General features: G+C 43.6%; 1 long non-coding RNA gene across 2 annotated transcripts; it reads right to left on the reverse strand.

The window, feature by feature from the left end:
* Window positions 1–301: 301 nt before the first annotated feature.
* Window positions 302–11,653, reverse strand: LOC128340237 (uncharacterized). 2 transcript variants are annotated; one of them, XR_008313539.1, is made up of 6 exons: window positions 11,476–11,653; window positions 10,261–10,343; window positions 7,857–8,067; window positions 3,882–3,942; window positions 571–591; window positions 302–420 (listed from the first exon to the last, which is right to left on the reverse strand). It is a non-coding gene; the product is annotated as an uncharacterized LOC128340237 (long non-coding RNA). The 2 variants fall into 2 exon arrangements; XR_008313538.1 differs by lacking the exon at window positions 10,261–10,343.
* Window positions 11,654–11,659: the final 6 nt, after the last annotated feature.

An 11,659-nucleotide genomic window follows, 5' to 3' on the forward strand; every position in this document is an offset into this window, starting at 1 on the left:
GAAATCACCTTTACCCAGCAACAACAGACAAGCACTTTTGAGATCTGGGATGAATCCCAAAGGAAGTGCTACCTGAAAAATCTGAATTGGATCCCCCACAATAAAAGAGAACAACTATCTGTGTGCAAAGAGATGATATTTGGAAAGGCCTTTGATCTGATGCAGCCATAGTCAGTTGTGACACGCTTATAAAGCTGCTGTGTAAACAAGCTTGAACATCTGTAGAAGAAGAGCAGCAGCAAAGCTTGAGTAATTCTCATTTCATGCTCACTGGACTCTTTTCATCTGCTTCCGTCCAGATTGAAAGCATTAAACCAGACTCTGTTAAGCCAGAAACATGGCTGTACTCCTTCCAAGTTGTTATCAATCTGAAGAGAACTTTCTCCTATTAACATAGACTATAATAGGGAACAGGATCTCCTGAGGATTATAAAATATACATACAGGAAATTGGGTCACATACCCACTCATTACCTGGAATTACAGTATACCAAGTACAGCAATTCTTCCCTTAGATGCAATCAGAGCAAAACATTCAAAAGTGATGTCAGCACTTGTGAGTTTACTTACTCTGTAGGAGGAAGGGCTCGGCTACAGCACCAAAGGCAACGTAGAGGAGGCGGTAAAAGGAGACAAGGGAAAGGAGGACATGGCTTTCATTACTCTGCCTCATCAAACGCACTCATTCATCAAGCAATTGCTTCACTGTACCCTACATTCTTTTCAATTAGGCTCTCCGTACTTAGGGGTGTGTGTATTGCACCTGACATTGTACTCCTGCTATGGGTGAATCAGGAAGAACAGCACAGCCGGCCTGCAACTGAGGCACAGTGAGGCAGCTGCCTTAGGTGGCAACTTGACAGGGAATTGCCTCAACAGGCCGACCACTTCCAGTGCCCGCCTAGCTGACTGTTTCATTGGTGGGCAGGTGGCCATCCTACTTGCTGGTGGTACTAGCAGTGGTGGCAATGACATGCTTCAGCCACTGCCACTTCTTCTCTTCCTCCCACTCATTTGTCTGCCCCACTTCCTGCTGTTTGAAAAGGCAGTGGGCAGGGCAGGAAACAGAAGGTAGTGGGGAAATGGCGGGGGAGATCTTCCACACATTTCTTTTCCTGTTCTCTGGAACTGGATGAATGGAGTCAATGGACAAGTGGGAGGAGGAGAATGACAATGAAGACGATCATTAGCCACCACCTCTACTTCCTGCTCCAGGTAAAAGAAAAATCAGAGGTGAGGAGGAGATTGACTTTTGGCAAATTTTGCATGCCACAAATGGAAACATCAGTATGGGGGAAATTGAGGTGCAGCATTCTTTGCACATTGCAGGGGTGGGGGCAGTGGTTTGTCAAGCCACCTCAGGTGCAAGGGGGGCAAGCCTGAGGAATAAGAAGCATGGTTGAATGAGGAACATGGGCATGGGGCTGGTGCATTTCATAATGCAAACCTGTACACTGCTCCTTGGTGCGAAACCTATGTGTAACACAGTTCTGTACATAGCTGAGGAGATTTCAACCATGCCATCACGAACATAGTATGCTTATGCTTGAAATAGCTCAAACCACATGGGGAGCTGCTTCACACCATGTATCTTGTCTTGTGGCACCTGCTTTTATCCAGCTTCATCAATGGTAGTTTCGTAAATTGAAATGTCACACAAATTTCATAAATCGAAGCGGCAATTTACACAGCAGGACTTCCATCTATTAACAGAGATTCCTTCCATGTGGTCATGTATTCTCAGCATGCACTGGTATAAATCCAGGTAGTCCTTCCATAAGGTAAAGAGAGGCGGTTCCCTTAGGCAGTGAATGAGATGGCAATATGCCCCCTCCTCACTACCTTTCCTGCCTTCCTCTGTTGCAGCTCCTCCTCCTCCCTCCCTGCTGAGCTGATAGCAAAAAGAGAGGGGAAGTAGAAGAGGAAATGAAGAAAGAGTATTAAAAGTGTTGCAGATGCTCTATAGATGCTGTTTGGAAAGTGCATAGAATACTGTAGACATGCTAATGCATCTCTGTTACTCTAATGCCATTTCCTCATTTCAGCACCCTGTTGCTGCTTTGCTCCCTCCTTGTGCAGGCAGCATATTCCGCTCAGCATCCCCTCTCACACGCTCCTTCGCGCAATGCATGCATCATCACTTGCACTGAGCAGGCGCAGCGGGGCCAGGCCCACTCGGGCAGCTCACCTGGACGTCACCTGGGCTGGTGAAGCCCAGCCGGGCCCACCACAGCCCATGGAGGCAGGCAGCCTTGGCCTGGATGCAACAGGCCCAGCCACACTTGGCACTCAGCCCCGTACCCCTGACTGTGCATACAAGAGGAGATCAGGGAAGCAGCCACCTCAGCATCCCATGCTCGGCTGTGTCCCGTGCTCGGCAGCCCAGTCTCAGCACAGCACGGACTGGCAGCACATCCCCACTGGCCCCCTGTGGGACATTTTGGGGACCCCCGGCTTGGAGGACTGGACTTCCACCTGGAAGTCCAGTCCAAAGTGTGCCTGTGTGTGTGTGTGTCTGCATGGTCACACAGATTTGAAATCCCTCTCACTTGGGCAGCCTGTCCAGGCTATCTCAAGTGTCTGCCTTTCAAAAACCAGCACTTCCTAGGGAAGGCAGTTTTCTTCCAAGTGCTACTTTCTGTGTTGCTTCTCTTCTCTTCCTCATTGGGAAAGGAAAGGAGGGTGGAGGAGGAGGCAGAGAGAGCTGGCATCCATCCAAACTGGAAGGGGAGAGTTGCAAAGCCCAGCCCATACTTTGCAACTTGCAGACCCAGTTCATTTTGTAATTGGAATTGTGATTTTTAAAAATTCATTGTTTCACTAAGGAGCCAATGCTTAGCTAAAAGATAATTTGAAAAAGAATGGGGAAATGGTGGATTAAGGAAACAAGCCATTTGGTCACAAGGAGGGGGAGGAAGAAACCAGGGCTGTCCTTAGGGCATGGCAAGTAGGGCAACCGCCCCAGGCCCCACTCTTTTAACCCCCATTAGAATTAACTGGAAGGGCCCCCGCACTGGCTGATTTGCCCTGGGACCCGCACCCATGATTTGCCCTGGGCCCCGCACTGTCCTCCATAGGCTCTCTCCTACTTGGGGTTCTACATGAGTGAACCCCAAGAGAGTCACTCTTTGTTGATAGTCACAAAAAGAGACTATGGGCATGGGGGTGCTCTCAGGGATCAGCACCAGGTCCTCCTGAAGGCCCAGGCCCTTGGCAGCTGCCCAGCTATACCAACCCCTGACCCTACTGAAATGGAAGCACTCCCTAATTGAAGCCTGCCCAACACACTTTCTAAGGAGTGAATCCCATTGACCAGAATGTGACTTAATTCCTGAGACAACATACTTAGAAAGCTCTTACTATAAGGCTGCAATCTCAGATCAAGTAATGCACAGTCCATATTTCCCTTTGCCTTATGGAAAAACATTACAGGATTATCTTGAGAACATACCACTATATCGTCTCCCATGTCAGGTGCATCAACGTATCCCAGCTCTTTATTCTTGGGGATGACCAGGACAACCATGGTTTTGGCTGCAACTAGACTTTCCAGGACACTTCATGAACAAGATGTTTTTGATTATAGTAAGTGCCCATTCATGGTTAAAGCACCGCCCCCCCACCCCACACACACAAACACCAGTGACTGACATGATAGGCAACCCTATGTTGATGAAAACTGCGTGGAAGGCACAGAGATCGTCTGCGGGGAAGGCAAGTTAAACGTGCCTTCCCTGCAGACCACCCCGGATCTCTTCTCACCAATCATGAGAAGAGCTCCACTATCCTTTAAGAAGTTGGCCAATTTTTTGAATACATTTGAAAATGTCAAGCAAACTTCATTACTAAGCTAAATAAACTAACAACATTAATCATCTTACCTCTGTAAGTATGTAACACATCGCAAAATCCTCAGTCCTCTAATAATGTTCTTTGTCATCCCTTTGGTCCCCCAGATTAGTTGTTGCAGATGCAGAGTTGCCCCAGCCATGATCCGAGGGAAAGAAGATCTTGTAGTTATTTGGAAGTCGATGTTGAAATTGTCAATTAAAAGGAAGGAATGTTAAACAGTTAAATATAAGACCCTTCTATTATGGGTTGGACTCTACGCTTGGGTTTTTTTGTGTGGTTCCCTTTAGTTTCTACATTGTGTGTTGACACAGCAATAAAGAGGCATGTTTGTTTGACTACAATAAAAGATGGGAAATAGAACCCAGAGCTCGATACCAAAGTAAACACTTTCACAAAACCTTCATTGCACAGTCTACTATTTCCTTTCCAACATCTGAGGTACCTTTATCAACAAAGCAAGCAGATAGATATATGCCAGATCTTAATGAGTGAAAACAAGAGTTGTAAGCTAGATGACTTTGACACAGGTAAGTTGCCTAGAGGCTCCTTAGCATTCCCAAGGTCACCAGAGCTCAGTAACTTGAAAATATAAGACTCAGCTGAAATCTTGCAAGGACAAAGCATGCAACATAAACAGTCATTTCTCACCCAATACAATCCATGTTATGCAACACAAGTTATATAATTAAACTTTCCACATCAACTGTCTTACTTGCAAAGATCTCTGAGATCTTTGGTCCCTACCTAGTTTCCACTTCTCTAAGATATAACCTCAGATTAGCTCTTGGGAAGCAAGATGCTTAAGCATTTCACAGTTTCAGCAATATCATACTTGCCTACTACATATGTATTTACCTGGAACCAGTTATAGATAGATAGGATAGATTTAAAAACCCACAGAAATATACATTTCAAATAATACTTTATGGAGTTCTGTTCGCAGCTTTAAAAATTCTTTCCCTCACAAAACCTTGCCATCCACACAACCCCTTTTCTCTCTCTTTCTCTCTTACTCCCTCCCTGCCCCCAAACAAAAGCAAATACAAGAAGATCAGCCATACTCTGATTATCAGAGTTTATCAGCCAGTGAACTCTCCTGAGCAGAACTTCCTCTGACCCTTTCTCTGCAACAGCCTGCTCATCAAGCTGCTCCAGCCATTCTGATTCCTGGGGGCAGGGGAAGCCTGACCCCACCTCCACCCCCCATCCCACCCCCCAAAAGCAGTAAAAATTGAGTGAGAGGCTACAAACTCCTTTTGGCTTCAGAGGTTGTATTTTCAACTCGATTTTTACTTCTGTGAGTGGGCATTGCCAGGAGCCACCCACTAGGGATCAGAAGCTGGAGCAGCTTGATTAGCAGCTGTTCCAGCCAGGACATTACAGGCAGAGGGAGGAGGGGCTGGTGAAAGTGCCCTGCTTGAGAGAGTTCTCTGGCTGCTGGCAAGTCTGATGTTCTGCTGGATCCTGTGTTTTGTTTTGTTTGAGGAATGGGTGGGGGCATAGGGGCCCCCTCCCTTTACTGGCCAACTGCTCTTGGTGCAAAGCAGAGCAACAGTCCCATCCCCTAAAGGAAGCCTACATAAACTTAAAACAAAAACTCAATACATTTACAATCCAGTTCCATTTTGAAGTATATCGTTGAATCTATCCACAAAGGAAGTCCCGCTGATTATAATGGAATTGCTCCTGAGTAAATTTGGATAGGATTGCAGACTTTTTGATGAGAAAACTATGGTTGTGTCCATTCATGCTGACCTTCCAATTGACTCAGGATTGCAACTATACAGTAAGTAAAGAGGGCACAATAAGTCTTGCCTTCTCATCAAATAGCTGCTATATTGAGGCGGCTTGAAACTGTATCCACTGTAACGGTGTTGGCAGGCATTTCCATGATCAGCAGGATACGCTGAAGAGGTTCCACAATAGGATACATGCCACAAGTTGTGTGAACACATCTTGGTGCACTGGTGCAACACTAATGATTTAGCATTCTAGTGACTAGTGCAATATTAGTCTGGATCTCAGCCAGTGCCTATCCCAGGTTTCAGAGAAAAGAGCATTGGAATCAGGGTGACATAGCAGAGTCACAAGTTTTGCCTTTCAGGATGCAAGAAAACAAAGGTGGTTGGGCAGTGCCCACACTACTGTATCGGTGTAAAGAGTAGACTGCCGGTGGTGTGGCAGAAGAGGGCAGTTCTGCTCCATCGTAAAGTTGCACAAATGCAGTTGTGTAATGTAATGCCAACTGGAATGGGCATCACATCGTGCAACTGTGTTGGTGCAGCTTGCCTGCCTGCTTGCTTTTATTTATTTGTTTGTTTGTATATATACCGCCCCATATAAAAAAAAGTCCCTGGGCAGTTCACAATATAAAACCATTAAAATATTAGCTTAATTAAAACCATTTAAGATACAATAAAAACTCTAAAACCAAAGCTTTAAAAGTTAAAAGCTTTATGATGGAGTGAACCTGCTCTCTTTTGCAACACTATTGGTGGTGTTTACAGTGTTGCAGGTCATGGGCAGTGCTCTAACTGCCCTCATTTCCTTGTATGGTATGCCAGCCAGTGATTTCAATGGGCTAGAAATATTTCCCAGTAGCTAGTGGCTGACATCCAGACTAATACTGCACTAGTGCAAACATGTACTAATGCAAGTATTTGCTCTAGGTCAGTGATTCTCAAACTTGGGTCCTCAGGTGTTATTGGACTTCAACTCCCATAATCCCCAACCAAAGGCCACTGAGGCTGGGGATTATGGGAGTTGAAGTCCAATAACACCTGAGGACCCAAGTTTGAGAATCCCTGCTCTAGGTATAGGTAGCTCCACTAAGCTGGGAGTTTGTGTTCCAACCATTTGTTGCATTGATGCCACAGGGTGCTCAACTATGCATCCTTCTTATGTGTATGCATCTTTCTTTGTTGCATGAGCATAGCATTAGCCATTGTATTTGAACAAATACCCATTTTTTTTGGTCCTATTCAATGCTAACACATCCTTGGCTGCTGCTTCTTCCTTTTTCCTGAATCGGTCACATGGGTTATCCCAGCCAATCTAGAATCACATACTGCATGAAATGATGTCACAATACCACATAGCCAATCAGCCCAGTTAAGCAATAGTGTCACTGAGAGTAGGTGAAGTCAACTGGGAATGGAAACCAATCAAGGACATTTAAGGTAAATATAAATTTCCCAAGCAGTGTTTAGAAACGTCAGAGAAGGAAAGCATTTATCACTTTTGATCGTTTTGCAAAACAACTACTAATAGTTTCAGTTCAGTCCCATTTAAAGCTCCTTTATAATGAATCCCTGGTATCAGGGAACAATGGTGAACAGGGAGGACTGACTATTGCAGGACTCTCCGGGTTGGCCTTGCTTTCTGATTTGTGGAACAGCTGAGGTTTTGTACTAACACCTGATGCTGATCTCCCCACACTGATTGCCATCAGTTTGACAAAGAGGAGGAAAGTAGGAGGATCAAGAGGAGAGGCATGATGCCGTATCTGATGCATTAATACTATGCATAGTACTTCAGGGAATGTTGGAAAGCTACTACAGCTCCAAGTTGCCCCTTCCAGTTGATTACACACCCGCAAAGCTGGTCTGAGGTCACGTATGGGGATCTGAGTTAATGTTCTTCTGACCTGGGTCAAGCTCATAATTAGCTTCATAATAATCAAGGCACTAATTTGCTCGACAGACTTGTTTACCTTCCAAAAGCATGTATTCAAATGCCTGTTTGGTTCAAGCCTGCACAACTTGTGACCTACCAAGCTGAAATGCAGCCCACCGGGAACACAATAAACTCTTTGTGCTGATTTGTAGTTTAGCTGAGCACTGTTCCCTTAAGTCAGCCCAGTTTCCAGACTTTTCCCTCCACTCCTCTTTTGACCAAGATCAGGGGTCTCCAACTTTGGTCCCCAGATGTTTTTGGACTACACTCCCATCATCCATTGTGGCTGGAGATGACAGAAGTGATAATCAAGGTCGGGCAGGCCTGACCTGGATGGAACCTGCTGCAGGTCTTCATTAACAATTGTGCAGAAGCTGCTTATTGTAGCCACTGGAAGGCTCCATTACGTATCTGGTGAGCTGTCTTATTACTCCAAATGCCGTCTTTACTTCACCGTGTGTCCTTAATTCCTGCCTTCAGAAGAAGTCCAGTGATGTTTGCCAAAGCAAATTAGTTTAGTGGTCCAAGTATTTAAAAATCCTTTAAAAAAAACAAAGATGGAAATTAGCCTAGCCAATGGTGTCAAGCCAGCTTCTTGTGCTGCCAAGTAAGGAGCAGAAATTTGAGTCTACAGATCTGATGTTGCACCCATGAAAACCAGTAGGTAAAGGGAAATACTAGAGATAGAAATCACACTTGTTCATTATTTACAAACAGCAAAACTGTGCTGATAGCTACCTAAGTCCTGAAATGCTGTTTTGCTGCCTGTACAGTAGCAATGCCTCCTGCTTTCCCAACACTGCTTATGTAATGCTGGTTTTCTTTAAAATAATAATAATAATAATTGAACTACCAAGGAATCTTGAATGACAAGTAAAGACAGGCTGAGAGTTTAATTAAGAATTATGCATGTTTCTTCTGCCAAGCAGGTCCTCCTCCCCTGAACTAGAATGGCTTTCATTAAATAGAAGAAATCAGAATTTAATGTCTTTATTGTTTCAGAACATTTCTTCTGTTCTAATAATCACTCCTATTTGTAAATGAACCAACTCATTCACATGTGTGTATATATATATATGTATGTATATGTGTGTGTGTGTTTGTGTGTGTTTTATAATACAATTGTGTGTATGTGTGTGTATTTTATATACAAACACACATACACATATAAATATTTATTTGTTTGTTTGTTTGCTTGTTCGATTTATATACTGCCCTTCCAAAATGGCTCAAGGCGGTTTACAACAAGGTAAAACAAGTAACAATTAAAATCAGAACTGTGAAAACAAAATAAAACCAATAAACAATTCAACAGCTAAAAAGCCCTGGAGATCCAGGGCAACCATTTAAAAGAATTTTAAAACAGTTTTTCAATCATTTAAAACCCTAAAATGCCAGGCCAAACCAATGTGCATCACTTTACACGTGTCAGCACTGAACCACATTTGCCATTTTTACACCCACTCACTCAGTTTGAAGAGATCCTTTTGGAGCTCTTCGCAATCTTTTTTGGATTTCACTACCCTCAATACTTTGGTGTCATTTGCAAATTTGACCACTTCGCTGGATAACCCAACTTCTAGATCAGTTATGAAGAACTTAAAGAGCACTGGTCCAAGTACAGATCCCTGGGGGACTCCACTTCTTATTTCCCTCCATTGTGAAAACTGATCATTAATTCCTACCCTCTGTTTCCTGTCCTTCAACTGGTTCCTAATCTACACATTAACATGTCCCTCTATCTATCTATCTATCTATCTATCTATCTATCTATCAATCATATTTTTATACCACATGATATGTGCATCTCTAGGCAGTGTACAGAGTTAAAACACAACAAATATAAAACAGAGTAAAAATAGTTCAAAATTTCACAAGATAAATAAAAACAATCTCGTAAGATTTTTAAAAAATATATTTTTAAAAATTAATTTCAATTAAAAGTCTTAGAAAACAGGTGCGTCTTTAGGGTTTTCCTAAAAGCAAGCAGAGAAGGAGATGCTCTTATTTCAACAAGATGCATATTCCAAAGCCTCAGGGCAGCCACAGAGAAGGCCTGGTCCCGAGTCACCACCAAACGTGCTAGCGGCAACCATAACTGGACCTCTTCAGATTATCTTAATAGGCAACAGTGTTCATGACAAAAATGGTGCTCACTTAACTACCCTGGACCCAAGCTGTTGAGGGCTTTATAGCTTAATAACCAGAACCTTGTATTTTGCCAGGAAACATGTCAGCAACCAGTGAAGTTCTTTTAAAATTGGTGTTATATGATCCCTTTGGTTTGTCCCAGAGACCAGTCTGGCTGCTGCATTTGGTACCAATTGTAGTTTCCAGACTATGTACAAAGGCAGCCCCACATAGAGTGCATTACAGTAGTCAAGCCTAGAAGTTACCAGCATATGGACCACTGTTTTAAGGTCATTTACCTCGAGTCTGTGTGAGGGTAATTAAAGCCTATTACAGCTCTCTCTCCCTGATGCCTCTCTGATTTGCTTCTCCAACTCCAGGCCACTCTCAGCATTTTGATCTGGAGGGCATTTGTCTGTCCCTAGTAACACATTTCCTTTCAGTCCTCATATTGTCACCCATAATGATTCTCCAGAGGACTCCCTCCACCCTGACCAGAGGTGCCTGTGTGGTAAATGAAAGAGATGTAGCTGGAAAACCAGAGGCAGGGCAACACAGTTTTGGAGAGTTAGAATGTATAATCTGGGTAAAAAGCTAGCACACCTTAAACTGGAATATTCCTTTTCTGGGGAATTGATGTAGCAGCTGCTTGTACGAATGCTCTGCAACTTCAGCTGTATCTAATGCTATTTATTTGTAAATAGCAAAATATTTGTAAACAAACCAAATGTTACATGGATACCCTAAGCTTCCAGTGAATGAAGCTACAACCTAAGTAGCACTACATCCCTGGAATGCCCCACTGTTCAGGACGTGGGGAGTATTGGATGCAGAACAATATTATGTATTTCACGATCTTGCAAGTTCTCTTGGCCTTTTCCTCTTACACGTTCCACCCTGGGGTTTATTGGAAACTCCTCAGGGCAGGGACCTGGGTTATTACTTTCCCCATGTACACAGCTACTGAACAGAGGTGAGGAGAATAGAGACAAAGCAACAAGTCAGCATTTTACCCCTGCAGCCACATTAAAATGCCTGGTTGGTTTCCACAGCTATGTAAAAACTTCCTGATGAGTTTATAACATGTGAAATAATTATATATCAGCAAAAGGGGTGTGGGTGTGGTTCTTTTTAAAAAATATTGTTATGATGTTTACTTTTGACAAATGCATTGTCACTATTATCCAAGAAGCAAACACCTTTAGCTTTGTACACCTCCCTACATGACCTTTTGGAAATGTGAGCATAGCAATCACAACCACAATTATACCTGCTGGGTGGGATAGGATGGCTTCTAAATCCCTTTGTCATGCAAGTGTACACTAGTGTAGTGCTACCATTATGCTGACTGGCAGGAAGCTACTGCTAATATGCCCATAAGAGTCCACCTATTTAAAGTGGGTAATAGGGGGAACATTATAGGGAAGTTGGGCACGTTATAGAGAAGACTGGAGCAGATCCTAGGCAGACTCCTCACTCGGGTTGGTCCTGCCAAACAGATGTGCTAAGATAAAATACTTCTACTAAACTCCCCAGAAACCACTCTCTCCATATCTTCCCTCCCCGCTCCAGCCACAGTCGTGGAGTACAGCAAGGGAAAGGGTTAATCTCAACATCTCATGGTCCCTCATTGTGATGAGAAACTCAACAGTTGGGCCACAAAAAGCAAAAGAGGGAGAGTGACAACAAAATGTCTTGGCAGATCAAGCAATAGACTCAGCAATTCTCCTAATTAACCACAGAGAAGTGGCTGGATAGGGTGAAGGAGGCTGAGCAAAAGAAATTGCAGCCTGGGACATTAAGAGATTAAACAATGACCTGTGTGAAACTATTCATCCATATATCATTATATCTGACTGGCTGTCCCACTGCTTTCTCTCAATTGTGAACCGCCCAGAGACATAGGTTTTGGGCAGTATAGAAATGTGTTAAATAAATAAAAATAAAATAAATTGTGAGTTTGCCTTGTCCCTCATCTGTTTCTTGGAAGACTGTAGGCTGG

The sequence above is a fragment of the Hemicordylus capensis genome, chromosome 1, assembly GCF_027244095.1.
Source record: "Hemicordylus capensis ecotype Gifberg chromosome 1, rHemCap1.1.pri, whole genome shotgun sequence".
Classification (NCBI taxonomy): Eukaryota; Metazoa; Chordata; class Lepidosauria; order Squamata; family Cordylidae; genus Hemicordylus; species Hemicordylus capensis.